Raw genomic sequence first — 20,238 nt, forward strand, 5'->3', positions numbered from 1 at the left:
CAGAGACTCTCCCTAAGCCTAATATCATCTTTCTAAACCAATGGAGTCATCAAAATTTAATTTTAAGCATCTGAACTCCGCAATGTTGACTAAAGGCAACTCTAAGATCAAAATTTTAAAATTTCTCAACTTAAGGCCTCAAATCCACGATATAGCTCCAAATATGATTCCGTCAACTCACCTAGACCAAAATTTTACATTTAGGAGCTAATGTAATTGACGAATTTCTATTCCGACACTCGAAACTCTAAATGACATTGAATACCACTATTTCACAACTTAAGCTTTCCAAAATTTAAATCATTCCCCAAAACTCAATTTTTTCACAGAATTTCACAAAACCGCCTTTGAATACTGATCAAACATGACTTAGGATAACTACCGAAAGGGGTAAAATAGTCATTTTATAAAATTACCAAATATGATTTTCAGGATCATTACATCATCCACTACTAAAAACCATGTTCGTCCTCGAACATAAAGTAAAAGAACGTAGAATGCTTGACGCTACAAATAGCCCGAGGCATAGCTTTTAAGCTCGGTATTTATTTTCCCAACGGACCCATTCTTAGACCATATCATCAGAATCCATTACCAAACTGAACTTTCAAATCAAACTTTGGTAGGTTTATAAATCAGGAGTAATTTCCAAGTCACAGACTAATCCATGGACCAAACCTAAACCGAAATTGTCACGCTCCGAGAGGGTAGCCTCGACGTGACTGGCACTCGAAGACCACTATTAAGTATGATAGCGGTACTGGAATCGGGATAACTGGACCAGTACCTATCGGAACCGGACCGAAATCGACCATGAAAATGGTGGTTTCATCCAAAATCGGACCGGACCGGTACCTGTACAGACTGGTAATTCCTTTAATGGCCGTACCGGTCCGGTATATACGGGACAGAACGGATCGGTATTTCGGAATTTAATTGATTTATGTATTTAATTAGTTAAATTAACTTAATTAATGAATAAAAAAAAATCTAAAAGACATTATCAATTTAATATTTCTTTCAAAATACATTTTTAAAGTTTAAATTTCAAATTTTAAAATAGAAGTTTAAACTTTTAAACTTTTAAATTTTTAAAGTTTTAAAGTTTGAAATATTTAAAAATTAAAATACATGAAAAATACATGAATTAAATTGAAGACAATAATAAAAAAAAGGCGAATAGCCTATCTTTTTATTTATAAAAAAATAATTAATACAATTTATATTACAATTTACAAATGTTAGAAGAGTACTTAATCGACGCAGCCACATTCTAGGAAGAGTTCTGTTTTAATAAGGCTTCGAATTATCTAATATTTGTACTCTCCAAAATAGTCTCATCTTTATTCTTCTAACATTTCTCTAGTTACTTGTTCCGGAAGTGATTGTATAACTTGTTTCTCTAATGCATCCATTCCTTCTTCACTTGAATCTATCAAAATATTTTTAACATCATATTCAAATTGGGCAGGTAGTGACGGACCCCCAAAATTCCTACGCTCCGCATTAATTCAATTCCTAAATAATATTGATATCGCTAAGCTGTCAGATGCTAACGAATACCTATATTCTCCTATTTGAAATCTAACTGCACTAAAAGCTTCCTTCGAAACTACTGAAGATGCCTGAATAGCAAACAAATCTCAAACAACTCGTTGAAGCTTTGAAAATGCCTTGCTGCGGTTCCTCCACCAATTCAACAGGTCGGATTTGCCTTCTGCATCCTTAATGCTTTCCGTTCCCTATTTGAGAAATTCATCAAAATTATTTTTTTCGTTAGAAGTAAGTCCTAGATAATTTTCTAACATATCATCAATATTATCTTCAAAATACTTACGCTTAGATATTTGGGATTCTTCTTGACGTACTACTTCATTTAAAATAGTAGAGTTATACAAGTCATAATTTTCTATCTTCATTTTTAATACTATATTTAACCGTGGATAAACTAGGTTCTTCATCATTTTTAATACCTAAATTTAAATAAAAATTTTCAACCATTAGTGATGCACCAACTTCTTTGTATGTTGGATTTAATAAACAAACAATTAAATAAATTTGAGGAATAGAAAAAAAATATTTTTTTAATTTTCAATCATCCTAACAATAGAATCTTTAAATTTTTGTTTATTTCAATAATCATAAAATTTAGTCGAAATTGACACAAATATTTGATAAAACGAAATAAATAGTAGGGTAATAAAGTCTAGAAATTTGTTTTGTAGCTAAGAAAAAACTTTTAAAATCTCTACAAGTTCTTTTACGTCATTCCATTCTGTTTCTGAAAGTCTATAATTCATATCTGCGTTATGAGCATTCCAAACCATTTGCAAAGGTTTTCTATATTCATAAGCTACCTTAAACATTTCATATAAAGAATTTCACCTAGTAGCAACAATTTTTGGAATTTTTCTATAAGGGATATTCAATTCATGACACCTATTTTCAAATTCTTTACGTTTAGATTTTACTTGACATTTAAAAATAAAATGACATGCAGCTTCACATTTAATGCAATCATTATTATACATTGATATACCATCTCAAATAATTAAATTATATATATGTGGATCATATTTAATATGAAAATCAGCATCATAAATAGGGCTAAGTGCACCTTTTAAAATATCACTAGCAAATATATTATTAGAAGCATTGTCTAAAGTGACACTCATTATTTTATTAGTTATTCCAAAAAATTCTGTAACTCCTAAAATAGTTTGAGCAATATAAACATCGGTTTTTGAAACTTCACAACTTTTGTAACCCAAAATACATTTTTGTAAATTTAAATTTTCATCAATTCAATGAACGATAATTGTAAAATAATCATCATATCAGAAGTTATAGCTATTCTACAAGTATTATAGTTAAATAAACAACGAAAATAATGAAAATGCTGGCCTTGATAATCAAAAATAGCTTTTTTAATTAATAGTATTTCTTGAAAAACCATTAAACGATGGATTATACACTAATCTAATATAATGAATAAAACCAGGATTTTCACCCAAACTAAAAGGCAATTCAGTAACAATAATTATTTTAGCCAATTCTTCTAAATCTCTTTATCTACTATATGATCGATGTGTACTAGGCCAGAAACATTAGAAGGATTTAATGTCTATTGTACTATGTTAGAGCCTCCTACTCCCACAGATGCATCAGGAAGGGGCGTACCATTTTTTATTGCATCCTCTATCGCGTTAGCTTTCAAAATTTTTCTTTTATAACAACCCATCAAATGATTTCATAAATGCCCTCTACCACTAGCCTTTCTCGCAGTTTTATGGTTCATGACATGTTTACATTTATTACAAATTGATTTTATTTTATCTTCACTTTGAGTCATAAATTGCCAAACAACAGATTTTTTTTACGTTTAGGCTTAGGCTTAGCTCTACTAGGATGTACAGGGAGAGCGGGAGAGGGAGCGGCAGAGGGAGCACGAAAAGGACTAGTAACCGTAGGTGGCTTAGTTTCATCATTATCAAAAGTATCAATATCATCATTATCTACATCATCATCATCATCATCACCATCTAGTGATTCATCAAAATTACCATATCTTCTATCTAAATATTCATGGTCTAATTGAGTATTATTATCAATATCAAAACAAGTATCATTTACATGCGTATAATCATCCGTATCAATACGTAATGGTGCTTGTCTAGTTTTAGATTTAGAAAAAATATCACCAAATTTGGTTTTTTCGGTTAATACATTAGCAACACTATCAAAAATTAATTTTTACTTTTTCTTAAAATATTTTTGTCTCCAGAATTCATATTAAAATTTTACAAATATGCAAATTTAATATAATACAAAAATTAAACACAAACAAATAAATAAGTAAACTAGTGAAGACTAAATAAGTGAACTATTAAAATTTTATAAATATGCAAATTAAATATAATATGTAAATTAAACACAACAAATAATTAAGTAAACTATAAAGACTAAGTAAATGAAAATTGTAAGTTGGAATGAATGTACCAAACGTCTATGTAAGAGCAGACGTAAAAGCCAAAAATTGATGAACTTAAAGCTTGAAGATGCTTTAAAATAATCCACAAAAATTTTCCAACTAATAGAATTTAAGAACACTCAGGAAAGTATTTTAGAAGTAATGAAGCTTGAAAGAGTTGAGAGTTGAGATATTAGAAAGTAGTGTGAAAAAATTGTAAAGGGGTGGGGGGTTTTTATAGTTAAAAGATACGACATAATTGTGTTTTTTAAAAACTTTAGGGTATTATAAAAAAATGGGGGTTGGGGGGGGGGGGGGTGTTTAGAGGGCTTGTGGATTGAAAGAGCCGTTGGGGTGGGCCCTCCCAAAGGCTATATAACAGCTAAATTTTTACAAAAATAATTTAATTTTGAGGCAGAATTTATCGGACCGGACCAGGATCGGTACAAATTGGACCGGAACGGATTAGTAATCCCATGCCCACCCATCCCATTCCTCCTATCGGACCCCCTACCCCTAACCCCTACCGGAACTTACCAGACCCGGATCGGTACTAGTATCGATAAGTCCTGGTTTCGCTGCCACTCTTAACCATTGCCGATCCTCAAATAAACCACTTAGTCCAATCACATATTCATTCAATCACATTCAATCAGCAGAAGACTCACTGGATTAAGATTACTATTCATAAATAAGGCTAAAGGTCAACCATCTATCCAATCAATAACTAGAAAAAATAAAACTAGTCAAAACGAAACAAATCAACATCATCAACACTCTAGTCTATGAAGCTTCTATCAACAATCTAGGTGGTGTCGATGACAGATTTATGGCTACCTCAAATCAAATGAGGAAAACTAAACTCAAGCTAGAATGATAAATGGGCTATACTTCGAAAGCAAGGAGGACTCACCAAATAGATGAATGCGAATAGATCCTCAACTCAGAATCTCAAATCAGAAGAATGAACAACTCAATCAAGATGTCCTAAGTCTAAACAAGAATAAGATTTAGACAAAGACCAATCATACACAATCCAATCCAATCTATTCCAATCCAATCCAAATCAGAGTACTATCAAAACCTATATGGGAATTTCTCTTATCTGACAACCATTACTTACGAGCCAGTAATAGTACAATAAGCCGACGTTGTTGCCATGGTCGTCCATACCTTACCAAGGTAAGAACGAATCAACAATCATGGATCCATAACCAATCAAGTCCTATTATGTCACGATAATAATTTGGAAAACATCCGATTTTAACGGTTCAATCCTCTCCTACGTCTAGCGACGTAGTTATTGGGTTCGAGTTATTACTTACTCTTAGCCAATTCGGTGCTCAATGCTTCTCCAGGACTCAAGCTCATAAGACAATCAATCCGAATCAAACCAAATCAGTAAGTCTCTTTTGGACTCCTTTCAACTCATTCGTTCTATCAGACCAATCCTTTCAATCAATCAATTTTCCAATCATTCTCAATCATTTAGTTAAGAGAGGTTTTAGACAATTATTTATGACGACATTTAGGACTATCAATTCGTCAACACTGTCATCATACTCCCATTCCAATCACAATCATACATTTACAATTCAAGGCTCTAGACTCAATCTTAAGATGTATACAATTCATTATCAATCAACATACTACTAGGATTGAAGTAAACAAGTAGTTCAAATCATATGTTCAAGGAGTTCATTCGTAGTAAAACATGAACTTATTAATAATCATTAAAACGTATAGATTTTTGGAAAGAATTTCTCAAGAATGCATTAACGGTGACTGCATCCATTCATAATCAAAGCTATCACAGTCATGGGCACATGAAGGAATAAAATCCACATTTTAGTTTAGCCTTACATATCTAGACTCGAATAATATTCAAGAGTTCAAAGACCTCGCTTGAAGAACTTGAACCCTAGCCTTTCTCCTCTTCTTAAATCTCTGCTCTCAAATAATCTAAGTGTTAATGAGAGTATTATGCGTACAAGGTATTGATAAGAGACTTAATTTAGTCCCAAAACATCAGGATTTTAGCCTAAGAAGGGTGGAAAAAGGTCAATCTATCCTCGTTAAAAACCTGAAATAGGTCATCTACGGGTCGTCATTACGACATGTAGAGACTTCTACGGGTCGTCGTCTTCAATCGTGGAACTGGGCTGGAAGACATGGTGGTCTATGACTCAGTTCTATGAGTCGTCAAAGACTCGATGAGTCATAGGCTCCACTCGTCCTACAGGTTTCTCAGAAACCTACAATAATGAGTCTCTGAAGTCTTTCTACGAGTCACTTGTACGACTCGTAGGAACTTCGACAACTCGTCAACTCCATTCATAGACTTGCCCCTCTAGTTTTATTATTTGGCTAAGTGTTAGGTATTTTGAGAAGTCGTTTCTATGACTCGTAGAAATGATTATGACTCATAATAGTAGCTCGTAGAAAGGATTCTCCAAATCAAAATTTTACTAAGTGTTGACAGGGTCTACGAGTCATCCCTACGACTCGTAGAACCTTCTACGAATCATAGAGGACACCGTAGTCCTCAGGGTCAGTTTTTTCCTCCATTTTTCTCATCGTCATCGAGCCTAGTTTGGGTTAGGATAACACGGGGTATTACAAAAATCCTCTAAACCACATTATAACCATCACGATAAATCTTTCATCACATAACCATGAGAGAAATTCTAAACCAATACCTACTAAAATTAGGGGTGGGCCTGAATCAGTCACCAACCACTCATAACACACAAATCATCACCGATTCTAGCAAAATACTATTCTCACAACCACATCTTTCCACCATCTTAAGTTATACACATGTGATTCATAGACATCGAGCATTCATCATAGGGAATCAAATCTATCTGACCCAAAAAATAAAATGGTCAAACAATTACCTAGCGTGAGATATCCCCAAGCACACAGAACCTCAAGTAGTACTATCAAAATTGCCAGATTAGAATCTGTGATTGTGAACAACCTCAAGAGTGGTAGTACTAGGTCCAACGACCTCTTATACTCAATTATACATAGCCGGAATATGAACTCGATGACGAGGTGTAATATATATATATATATATATATATATATATATATATATATGGTAGTTCTTCTATAAGTTCTCATAAGTAAGGTGACACTTGTAGAATTTCCGAAAAACCTTAAACCGCCCCCAAGGCAATACTAAATCCGCATATCTAAATTGACCAAACCTGCGCAAGCATCTTATCCTATCAAAAGGGCATGAATCGGTACATCTGATCCATCACTAGGAATCCATCCATGGAAATAAAAACACGCATGGGCATAAACAGGGAAACATGCTCTAAAATTATGTCTGAAACAAAGTAGGTGGTCACATAAAAATGTATAAAATTGAAGTCGAATAACATAAGATATTCCTTTCATAGTGTCCATAACACACATTCCCATCCGTCTGACATCACAATCAACCAGCCTGGACTTCTAACAATCTTAGACATACTCAATTTATCAACTTCTTCATACTCTTTACGGTACTCCACTGAAGCCAACACTCTCGATACTATCAGAAAGTCATAGTCACACCGGCCAATTACTTTACTCTCAGATAGTCATTGGTATCCAAGTATGCTTAGCAACACATTATTGTCTCCCAATTTGAACTATGGTTCTCTTTCCTTCCATTTAAGTACTCCATGACAGATACGGGTTCTACCCGAATGTTAATAATCCAATTTTTTTAATCTCATAGTACTTTTCCATTGAGATAAAAATATTGAATCACGACCAATATAAATTCCACGCAATTCTTCACTTATCGAATTTCAACTACTATTGATATACCTCATGCCAAAACTTAAAGAAATTCTTGGTCACCTCAATAATTTTGTATACTATGGGCATATAAACTCTAATTACCACCAATTATCTATGTAACACATTACCATAGTCTGGGTAGTCCCATCAATAGAGTTATCAATCCAGCTCAAAATCCTCAATAACCATGTAGAATTATAAGTCCTTTCGGTGGTGCATCCATAAGTCACCTACCATAATTTGAATAATTTAACCCAACTCAAAAACGTAGAACCTCTCATACATCACTTTTTATCACCAACACCAATATTAGGTGTTCAGAAAGTAGCTGATGACATATCATACATCTGTGCTGAACCCTTCCACCTTGTATTGTCATATGTAGACTTAAAACAAAAACAATCCACACATTCCTTAACCTCGAACTAAAGATCTAAATATGATGTCTTACTCCTTCACATTTCTTAACTTGTATCCATCGCGCAAGACTCTTGTTTCTTTCCGTAACTCATTTATCATTATTGTTCCTTGGCCAAACATCCACAACATATTACATTTTACCTTTAATCAAACTTCTTCAAGGAAAACTTTGTCAAGCTCTTTTGCAATCAAAAGTAATAAACTCTACAATTCAAACCATGCACAAGTCTTTCCAATAGATAAATAATCGATACAACCAACCATTTCTTACCTTGCCAATCCTCACCTTGACAAGACCAACTACTAGAAATGTTGACTTACAATGCAAAACCTGAATTTGATTCAAACCAGGTAATCCAATCCCATTTATCAATCGACATTAGTCCATACCTCGAAGATTTTATGAATTCACATACCTTAACTTATCATCAAACACCTATACATTGATCTTACCATGTCCTTCATTAGGAATACAAACCGTGCAAGTCATCAAACTCGAAACCACTATAGAACTTACCATAATACTAAAACTGAATATCCGTAGAATCCACTATCGAAGCATGCTCAACTCAACTGATGAACACAAGTAACTATTTCCATAACTAGAACAAGACGGATGAAGCCACATATTTCTAAAACTCATCAACTCCCAAAAAATAAATCATTGTCCTTGACAATTCAAAATGAATATCTTTGCTCTCACATCCTTCCAAGGGTCAAATTACATCCTATTAAATTTTTATAAGTTGAAATTCTTTTGATTCTAATCCAGCATTTTCCAACATATCATACACTCTCCATGAAACTATACTACCTGTCAAGTAGTACCAAACCACAACCTTAGATACCCGCAAGTCATTTTTACCATATTGTATCTTTTGAATCGAAAATCATTATCATATAAATTTATTCTAATCATGGAATGCTCCAAACTCTTATTGCTATGTTCAGTAACCATGCCATTATCTCGAAGTCAACCCTATCATCCATAGGATACCTTAAATCCAATTATACTAATCAAATCCAAAGAATCAACCCAATTTTTTTAGTTGCACTTTCTTACTAGCATCCCCAACTGCCTTCGCACAAGTATATTTATTGGAACTTTCCTTACCCATAGCTTATTATTTCAATATCATTCTACTCTTTTTGGCTTATCATAAAGTAATGGTCTCCAATATAATCATGTCAACCAAAGTTTCGTACTTTGCCAAAGAGACAAGACATGATCGATACACTCGATCCACAATTATAACCTTTCTTATATAATGCTTACTCAAGCATTCATAGTAACAACTACTTGATTTCTCAACAGAGAATGCAACATCAAACCTTATTACACGAGTAGGTGAAACAATTGACAACTCCTTAGAGGTCTCTGCTTCTATATATCACTAGTACCACAATGTGAGCATCTGCTAGATCCATTACTTTATCATGTCATATCCATTGAAAAGATTGTACTCAAATAGGCCGTACATTTATACCCATTAGGTAGCTACAAAACATTAACAAAGAATTTCAGTCTTTAGCCGAAAGTGAAATGCACCATTCCATAAACTAGGTCGATAACAGAAGCAACACAACCCACAACCCTAAGCAAGAGAACACAAATACCATCATAGCAGTCGTATTATAACCCTTTCTGATAGACACCCACACTACAAAATCATCATAGAAATTCTTATCTGGGTTGGCACAACATCATCATCATAATACACCACATAACCCATTCCCTTTTGACGAACTTCATATATTGTAGTCTTCAAGGTCACAGTGCTTATAATATAGTCATTTCCTTAATTATACCACTCTTAATTGTAGAACTACTTCAGATATCATATAAGCCACATAAGCTCTATTCTCGCATTTGAATAATTGACCGAAAGGGTAAGACGTTCATGAAGTCTCTCAACCATTGTTCAATTTTCAATACCATATTCTCAAAATATTTCACCGATCCACAACCTTACTCACCTCTTTTGAATCGCATAACATACCAAGTCACTCAAACCATCATTCATTTTTCAATACTACATCCTCAAAATATTTCACTGACCCACAACATTACTCACCCCTTTTGAATCGCATAATATTACAAGTCTGAACACACATTCTTTCCATAAATATATCACTTCCGCCTTAGTACTAGATCTAACACTAAACTCAGGCGATGACATCTTAATTGCACGCACGCAGGACCAAGCACGAGCCATTACTATAAGTGAGAGGACATAGTGAAGTGATAAAAATTAGATCGTACCAAGGATGCACGATAGAAAATTAAGAAGTGCATATCTTTTTTAACAATTTTCATAGCCTCACAAAGATAAGTACATACGTCTCTGTACTGATCCTCGAGACTCTACTGAGACTTGGCTTGTACACGTGAGCCTATGAACCTGGGCTCTAATACTATTTTTTCAAGACTCGAATCTGAGTGTGGTGGCAATTATCCTTTTCCACCAGACAAATCAGCCTAAATCCCATCATTTATGGAAATTAAAATGAAAATATTTTAAATAGATAGCTACATAAACAAAAGCAGAAGACTTTCAAAACTAATATAACCCCCCAAAATTTGGTTGTCACATGTACAAGCCTCTAGTAAAATAGAACTGAAAAATAAGTACAAGTCTTGATGCATTTACAAAGCATAAGTAAAAAGGACAAGGGAGATCGTCGGGCATCAACAACTACCTCTCAAGTTTCCTCGAAGCCTCAGAGGATAGAATACAACTCACACATAATACGAGCTCGGGACCAACACAGGGATAAAAGCAAGGAGTGAGTATCAAATAACACGGTGCTTATCAAGCTAACTAAGAAACCATGTAAATCTAACAGATACTAGAACTCCTCTAATCCCAACCGAACCTCCTCAACTACAACCTACACAAAAAAATTAGTTTAATTTACTCTACACAAAACATATAGCACATAGATCAACAGAAGTTCAATAGTCTCACCAGATAAGTCATATCAATCTCAAATAGATCAATATCAGAAACACAAGGGGCATATACACAATTTTACAATGACAGATAAGATATAATGCAATACAATGTGATGTCCACATAGGATGATGCATGTTTGTCCTAATGATACACATCTATTGTATAATAGACCAGAACCCATAAGGGCCACACAAGGACCATGTATCCGTTGGAAATGACTTCAGCTCACTGAAAATGATCTCGTCTCACAAACTAGCTAGACAAGTCCTCACGTAATCGAAAATGACCTCAGTATCATAATTTCACCAAAAATAACCTCGACATTACAATCTCATCGGAAATGACCTTGGCTTACAATCTCGCTGTAAATGACCTCGGCTCACAACCTCGACAAAAATGACCTGATCTCGCTGCAAATGATCTTGGCATCATAATCTCACTAGAAATAACCTCGACATTAGTATTAATCGGATCTCATCATAGTATTTCAGAACAAATACAAATAAGCATGTTGACATAAATAATGAGAAGATGATAGTTCTCACAATCACAATGAAAATCATATCAATGTAATTCACGTCACATTATCCATATTATATCAACATCAATATTTACCTCATTCACATCATTATAAATCATCAATCCTTCATTTTGTGACCCCTTTGTCACATATAAGATCAATCAGTGAACAACTATTTTCAAATCAAATCCCATAGTAAAAAAATGAGCAAATGACAATTTCATCAAGTTCACAATCTCATTAATGTTATCATAACATTTTATTAAGTTCACATCAAGTTCAAGCTAAGAGGTTTACGTTTTCAATCAAAATCATAGCAGACATAATCTTTTTATTTCCCGATTTTTCATTAAGCTCCTCTCACATGTTTATCAACTTAAACCTCACTCCCATTTCACCCCAACACACATTCGAAAGCAATTTCAAATAATTTACAAGATTTACTGGGTTTTAGAAGTTTACTTGCCTTAATCAATAACCAATCAATCAAGTATTTGAGCCTTTCCCTTCTGAATCGAATTTGAAATACCACAATTTATCCTATTAATGATTCACCATCAAAATACGAAGCTAAAACACCAAAATCATGAGATTCGAGAAAAGGGGTCAAAATGATTCAAAAATCTGACTCCGAAAATAGAGTTTAAATCCAGAAATTTTTGGATAAAAATGATCTTCAAAGCATTAGGAATTCATTAGACAAAACCATTTCAAAACCAGAGTTCAAAATAATTCACAATCACCATTTTGAGAAATTCAAAGTTCTTGAAGAAATTCTCAAAAATTGGGGCCCAAAATCCTTAATTTGAAGTTAAAATAATGATATAATGGATGGGTAATGTAGATTTTAAATAAAGAACACTTAATCAAATAGCCTGAAAAAATCACTTCACAAATCGCCCACACGAGTCCTCAAGGTCTGAAAATGAGGAAAATGGCTAAAATCCCGACCATAAACCCCTCAGGTGTCGCTTAAGTGACACTGGGTTCATTAAAGCGGAGGTTCGCTTTTGCGACCCTACCTTTGCTAGAGCGGAGGTTCGCTTCCGCGACCCTACCTTTGCTAAAGTGGAGGTTCGCTTTTGCGATCCTACCTTCGCTAAAGCGGACCCTACACAAGATATCAACAACTTCCAAATTTCCACTTTTAAAACTTTTGAATAGACCCTCGAAATTCATTCGGAATCCTGTTCACATAAATCATATATGCTACCATACTAATTTTGACGTTCTGGATTCAATGAAACCATTATAATTTGAATTCTAGATCTCTTTGACTCAAAATTCAATAAGTCGCAACCAAACCAACTTTAAGTCTAAAAAAGACCAAAATGCCCTCAAATCCACCATATAGCTAAGATCATTTGCTAAAACCAACGGAGTCGTCGAAATTCAATTTTGAACATTTGAATTCCAAATGTTGATTAAAGTCAACTCTAAGATCAAAATTTCAAGAATTCTCAACTCAAGGCCTCAAATCCACCATATAGCTGCAAATCTGATTTCGTCAACTCTTCTAGATCAAATTCCATATTTCGAAGCTAATAAAATTGATAAAATTTCATTCCAAAACTCAAAACTTCCAATGACAATGAATACCACAATTTTACAACTTAAGCTTTCCAAAACTCAAATCTTTCAAAAAATCTCAATTTTTCACAGAATTTCACCAAAATGACTTTAAATACTGATCAAACATGATTTGAGGCAATTACTAGAGGGTAAATTGGTAATTTTTAAAAAATTGCTAAAAATAATTTTCAGGATCATTACAAAGCGTCATCAATTCAGTTTAATGGAAAAGAAAAGAAAAGAAAGCAACATGAAAAGAGAAGGAAAAATTGAAGGATATAATTTTTATTTTTTTTTTCAACATTTTAATTCTATCTCTCGATTATCTATGCTTTAGATATCAAGAGTCTCTATTTTGACTGCCTCAGTACAATTATTGAAAGAAAACAAATATGTGTTGATACGTTCATATTTACACCTTAATTAAAAAGAATAAAGTGGTCGCTGCTAAATATAGAACCCAACTTGGTTGGTGTCGATTCTATAGAAAATACGGAGAGAATAAGTCTACTAGCACTTATGTTTAGTTGTAGTCAATATTTTTCGAGAGTAAAAATATATAAAGTAAATTGAGGATTTGATTTAATTCAGTAATTAGTAAACTGTGTTCGCATGTAAGGACCCGGAAGTTGAAAAGTCAGAAAAATAAGATTTAAAGTGGAAATCACAGAAAAAATTGCACTAGATGATCATGAGACCCTTCAAGGGACGCACTCAGCTCCACGACCCATGGAAGGGAGCCGTTTAAGTGACAGGAACCAAGGAAAATCAAGGGGAAGGGTCTACGGAGGGCTCTATGGCCCGTGGTGCATATCACGAACCGTGAAGTACTTCACGGACCGTGGTGCCCTCTGTGAAAGTCAGCCCCTTCCAAGCCTAGTTGACCATCATGACCACAACCATCACCATGACCCATGGTGAGCGTCACAGGCCGTGGTGCCCTTCTATCTAAGGGACTTCATTCAGTTAAGTTAGGGGTGTTTTGGTCTTTTCTCTATTGATTCATTAATGTATTTAGACGTTTTTAGGGATTGATTCCTAACCTATAACTAATTCCTACCTTCCTAAATCTCTCATTCTCACCCTAACACCCAAATCACAAAATCCTCTCTCTAAAGCTCTCTTTCAAAGATCTTCTTCTTTCTCAAACAAATTTCAAGAGAACTCAAGTTCAAATCTCCTTATTCATTTCCATTAGGGATTTAAATTTATTAAGGTATGCGGGAATTCATTCATGAATCTTTTTATTAATGGAGTCCCAAGGTTTTCTTCAATTCTCTTTTATGAATTCTTCTTCTAAAGCCCTAATTCTTATGATATTGCATTAAGTCTTCTCAATTATGATTTATTCCATTATTATTGACCTAATTATGCAGTCATATTCTATTTTCAAGTTAGTTCTCAAGGATATATGATCATGGTTTACAAAGAATTTCTATAAATAATCTATAAATGTTTATCAAGGCTTATGAATGACTCATAAAAGTAATGAATGATGATGAACTATGACATCGATGATGTTTCAAGCAAAGTATAAAGGTTGTGAAGGATTTTCCTCACATACTCATGTTATAGAGGTGAAAGAATTTTCTCACCGGCTTATGGATTCTTATGAATCAAACATGTTAATGAGCTACTCTTATGATTATTTTTTGAAGAAAATTGATATTTACTATTATCTTTGATAATGATGTTAATGACTATATTTTTATGAATTTCATTGGGATAATGACTAAGTACTAAGAGGACTTTAAGGTAGAGTTCAATGCGGTAGCCAAAGTAGCTACCCAAGGAAATCCTAGTAGCAACCTTTAGTCTCTAACTACATTTCCTACATAGGTTTCTTATGCCAATATGGCCTAGCTAGTGGATCCACATATAGATCATGATGTTATGATGTTCTCACGGAGTCTACCTTGGCAAAATAGCCTTTCTCTTCTCAATGTAAGAGTTACATCAGATTCTATGTTATAGCTCGCATAATTTTATATATCGGTTAAAGGTCTAATCCCATATCAAGGTATATGAAAAGGTATAAATCATGATGATGTTTTGATGCATGACCACAAGACTATGATGTTTAAATGTTTTCAAGATTTTGCTCATGTTTTAAGATATTGGTCATGCATCCTATGCTCATATTGATTATTTCCTATTATCATTGTTCATGCATACTTCTCACACACATACTTTTTGCCTACATTGCATCATAATGTAAGGTTCGACGATCAGACACATCCTACTCGTGGCTAGAGTTGTGCTTACTTACTCCTATTATTGGTGAGTCCTCATGATTTGAGAAAAATACTTTATATTTTCATTGTTCTTATGACTTTTATTTCCTATTATGGGTGAGCTAGGAGCTTGTCTTATGCCTCATCTAGACTAGTAGAGGCATGTCAGATGTTCATGGAGTCTATGCTTTCTTTTCATTTGAGATTTTCTCTCTTCTATTGAGACTTATCATGTTGAGACCTTGCTTCTAGTTTCATGATTTAGTCTTATTGATTCTTTTACCTTATGTATGCTCATGTATGATATGTTAATAGGCTTGTTTGAGGTCCTTTCAGATTTCGATCGTCGTATCACACCTAGGGTCTAGCTTGAATTGTAACATCGCAATAGCTCAGTAAAACAAACTTAGAGTTGTAAATTACATGTGAAAATAGCTAGGACTGTATGCCCCATGACATTTAACTCAGTAGTTATATCATATCAATAATCATTTCTCAATGTGTAACATGCAAAATCTAGCAAGTTAATGACACCTAAACGCCTGCCCTATTAGATGAATTGCACTCTTCACCTTCCGGTCTCAGAGTGTATGACTAACTAACCCTTTCTTTTGACCTCAGAAGACTATCTCCTCCCGGGCTCAAGTCCTTAGACGAAGCTTTATAGATTCAATCTCTGTTGTAGTTATCTTTTCCTAATCATTATCCCTCTCGCGAGCAAGTATTGAGTTTAGGCAAGTTCTAACGCGTGCACTTGTTAAAAATTAATCAAAATGAAGATAACAATAATTCATGCGAATACATTGATCGAGAACCACTCATACTTTACTTACTTTATTATTTCGTCATTGTTTGCACAACCCTAGTTGTCGAATTTAGCTGTTTATAATCGTAAGAATAATATAATAAATTTGTATAGAATTCATGTAAAAAATAATTATGATAATTAAGCAATCAATCCCGAAATAATGCAAGAACAACGAATGAAGAAGAGAGTAATAATATTGATCACGTCAAAAATCCTTAAGATATTGTTTACAAAGCTCCAATTCTAAGTTCAGTGCGTAAAAAATAATAAACCCTAACATGGACTATTAATAGACATAAAATGAATTCTAAACAAATTGGGAAAACTTAAGTCGACACATATTCACGCCCAATTTCACAACCCGTATAGGTGCCTGTGAACTTTGACACTCTGGCATCTCCTCTCTACGGGCATCTTCACGGCGCATATAGGTCTTTACGGTCCTTGAAGGATCTCGTATACTGATGAGTAAGGAATTTCGACTCATTTAGGGCTTAAAATCTAATGAAATAGTGTCCTATTTGCCTATATTATGTCCAAAACTGATATTAAAGTATTGAATTGCAGATATAAGGGATCAAGGACAAGACATTGACATTACTTTGAAGAAAAGAGCCAAAAAGTTGGCAAAAATATGGAAAAATAGCACTGGAGTTCGCAAAGAGTCCATTGGAGACTCGCCAAGTGAACCTCATAATTGTCAAAGGGTATTGAAAGTTACAGCCAACTGTCAAGTAAGGTCGACGAGCCAGGAGCCTGAAAGGCGATTTCCAAATGCAGAAGGTGAGCTTGATTGATATGAAAATGTTTCTCAAGTAAAGGAACAAAACAACAAGTAGGATAAAAGGAAGACGATTCACCAACTTGGATGGCGAGCTCGACTGATCTCGCCCCAAAGTTTTGCAATTTCTAAGCAGATTGAGAGGCAAAAAGGCAAAATGGAACTCCAATTAGCTATCCGCCGAACCTGTCTGCTATCTCAATCCAGCTCCCCGACCAGTTAGCCTGAGGACTGGAGGATTTATGGACTAAAAGGCGAGATTCCTCTCCCTTAGGCGACTCACCGACTACTTTGACGGGCATGACTAACGTCGATGAAGTGGTCCAAGCGTGCCTTTCTAGCCTATTTCTGTAAAAGGTATAAATAGTGCAGAAGAGAGAATATGGTACTCTTGCACTACTGTGAACTCAAAGAATAGAACATTCCATTTACTTGGGATTTTGATGTTGCTTTTGGGTGATTTTTAAAATTTTTAGCTTTGGGCATTTGGAAATTAAAGGTAATCTTGCTGATTCTAACAGGAGATAATTACTTTGGTAATTTTTTTTTTCAATTTTGTAATATGTAGCTAAACCTCATCCTTTTAGGGGAGTGCTTATATAGTTGACTTGTAGTTTTGAATTTTAGTTCTTGTATCAGGTCAAGACTTGTTAATTTGATAAAGGTTTTGTTAATTTAGCATGTATTCATTTATGAGTTATGATTGCAAATATAATTCTACGTTATATCTTCATGTTGATTTGAGAAGGTTATGTGAAGTACTTGAATTAACAAATAGCCATTGATATATGCTTGTCAATTGTAAATCTCTCTCCCGAGAGGAGATTATGCTAAGAATGGGGTTAATTTGCATTATCATTCATGTTTAGGTTCAAAAGCATGACTAGACGACTAGTGATTGAAAGATACTTGTCATATGATTGTCTAACCTAGACTATCCATTAATACTTTATATTGAGTTGTGCATTTATCCATATTCGTACATGTCTAACTATGCACTTACCCTAGAAGTCTACTAAAACTTGTTTGAACTCCATTACTATTGATCTTGTTAGTGATAAACTAGTAAACTCTTTTAATTGATATTTAAAACTTATGAATTCATATTATGTCGCGTTTTTATTATTCCAACTCTACAACAATTTGGAGCACTTACGTACTTCATACTTGAATTCTATTCTAAAACCATTTCTTGTGGGACTCGACTCCGACTCTTAGTTGGTATTTTTATTGACAATGATCTCCTACACTTTAAATTATAAAAAGTGTAGCGTTATCAAAAATAACATCGTTGTCGGAAAACGGTGATTGTAGTTCTTTAATTGAAGTTTGTTGGTGATCTAGTTTGTTTGTAGTAGAACTCCCTTACTATTGTTTTTTTATTTTTGTCTTCACGGGAGTAAGACTGTGAGTCTACATGGTCAAAATGATGACATCGGGAACATGAATGATGTCAATATTAACCAAATGGATAGTACCACTCCAATAAGATTACTGCAACTGTGGGTAATGCGATCTTCCACGTGACCGGTAAGATGCTGCACTTGCTACAAATGAAGGGCTTCTTCGGGGAATCGCTCATAAGAATCCTCATGACCACATCCAAAACTTCATGGATGCGTGTAGCCCTTTCTCTTTCAAGAATATCTCACAGGAATCCATTCGGCTGAGGTTGTTTCCCTTCTCTCTAATGGGGAAACAATCAAGTGATTAGCCGAGCTACCGAGGGATTCAATCACTTCTTAGGAAGAGCTCACGGCTGCCTTTTATAAACGATTTTTCCCTCATTCCAAGATGCTAAAATTGAGGGATAACATCCAAAACTTTAAGTGAGTTGATGGGGAACCGAGACTTGGCTAAGATTCCAAAAATTGCTCTTGCAATGTCCTACTTACGGGCTATTGGACAATGTGTTGCTGCGGTATTTCTATCGTAGCCTTGATACGGTGAACAAAGGTGTGGATAACTTATTAGAGGAGGTATCTTGCGCCAACTATTCGATGTGACATCAGCGTTGCTAGATGAAATTACAAAAATCAATCCTGAATGACACACAAGAGAGGATCATGTTCTCGTCTCAATGTTAGGCTAACCAAGGAACAACTACAAAAGAACCATGAAAGTAATGAGAACATGACGAAAATGATGACTCAAATCGCTTTGCTCTCTAAACACGTCATGGGTGGGGGACATAAGGCCGTGAATGCGGTATATGCTAATATTGGGTTGAGTCAAGAGGATGCCAAGTTTGATGTAATGTACAACGAAGAGGTCTAATTTATAGCAAATCAACCGAGAGGTTCTCGTCCGACCTATCTAAAGTCGGGCGAAAATCAAGATTGTAACAAAGACCGAAAAGGTAGTTGTAGAGAATGTGAAAGGAATTGACGTGATCGAGGTAACAGTTAGAAAGAAAACCATAGTGAGCGAGATCGGTATGTTTTTTTGGATCTTGGTCTTTGGTCCATTTCATGAAGCCAGTAAAATTACCCATTACTATTTTGATTCAAAACTCATTTATAACTGGTTATCAGTAGACTAAAATGAACTTCTAATAGGAGCTCCTCAATTATATTTTTATTTGGTGTATTATGTAATATTTTTATAAGATATAATATTATTAACCTTGCAACAAAAATATGATAATAATAATATTATAAGGATTATTTCAAATTAATAACTTAGCCATGTATATGTGATACATTACCTTAGATCTTGTTACATTATAACTTTTATCTATCTATATGAAAATTTGAGTAGCTTAATTCAAGGTCTAAAATATTTTATTATTGAAAACAAAAAATTTCCTTTCCTTATTTTTTTAATAAAGATTTTGCAGTTTTTTTTCTTACAAATTTCAATATTTTTTAAGTAAAAATAAATTAATAAATCAATATTCATATTATGTATATTATATGCATACTTATTCTTGATATACAAAATATATACATTTATCGGCTATTAGTTTAGAAATAACCGAAATATAATTATCCTAAAAGTTTTCACTATTCGAAGTTTGAAAACGGAGTCTTGAATTTTGAATATGAAAATTAAGTTTAAATCAAGTGGAAGTTATTAAATGTTGTTTTTTTCTTTGAAAACACTGACTAGGATAAAAATTAACAATTCAAATTTAAGAAAAACTACTTTCAGTTTCTAACATATTTGTCTGAAA

The sequence above is a fragment of the Solanum dulcamara genome, chromosome 1 (genome assembly GCF_947179165.1).
Source record: "Solanum dulcamara chromosome 1, daSolDulc1.2, whole genome shotgun sequence".
NCBI lineage: Eukaryota > Viridiplantae > Streptophyta > Magnoliopsida > Solanales > Solanaceae > Solanum > Solanum dulcamara.